This window comes from Penaeus monodon, chromosome 27 (genome assembly GCF_015228065.2).
Source record: "Penaeus monodon isolate SGIC_2016 chromosome 27, NSTDA_Pmon_1, whole genome shotgun sequence".
NCBI lineage: Eukaryota > Metazoa > Arthropoda > Malacostraca > Decapoda > Penaeidae > Penaeus > Penaeus monodon.
Genome location: NC_051412.1, coordinates 19307184 through 19307852, shown reverse-complemented (window position 1 = coordinate 19307852; position 669 = coordinate 19307184).

Genomic DNA, 669 nt, shown 5'->3' with positions numbered 1-669 from the left:
GTTACACGTGTCATACAAATGGAAAGAAAAATGAGCCAGTTTCCCCTTAACTGTATGCAAAGAGAAGGCGTCTAAATCTGCCTTGGCATTCATACTCTATTTACTTGATTCTCATTTTTTAAATCTTTTAAATTATCAGACATGATAATGGTAAGGAGTCATCCACACAATTTGTCATATAGAGAGCATTTTTTTTTCGTAAACAAAAGTATTACTAGCTAGCAGTTGGTACGTACCATTTTCTTTTCTTATGACTATGACACACACACAAAAATAAGGATAAAATAATGGCTGAGTCTTGGGGGTACTGCTGAAAAATCTACCTTTCATTATGCAACAGCACACAACATGGCTGCGAGTACAAAGGATATATAGCTTTATACAAAATTCCCGATTGGTGCGCCTGGTCTATGACGTCATATGAACGACGTCAGAGACCATGACTCCGACTGGTGCGCCAGATTTGTGACGTCATATATATGACACCAGAAATCATGATGACTTACCGACTGGTCCCCTGAATTATGACGTCAAATATATGATATCTGAGACAACGATGGCTCCGATTGGTGCGCCTGGTTAGTGACGTCACAGGTATGACGCCAGAGACCATAATGACTCCTTGGACAAGCCTGATCCCCAAGTCAAACTTGCGTGTCTTAACAATTT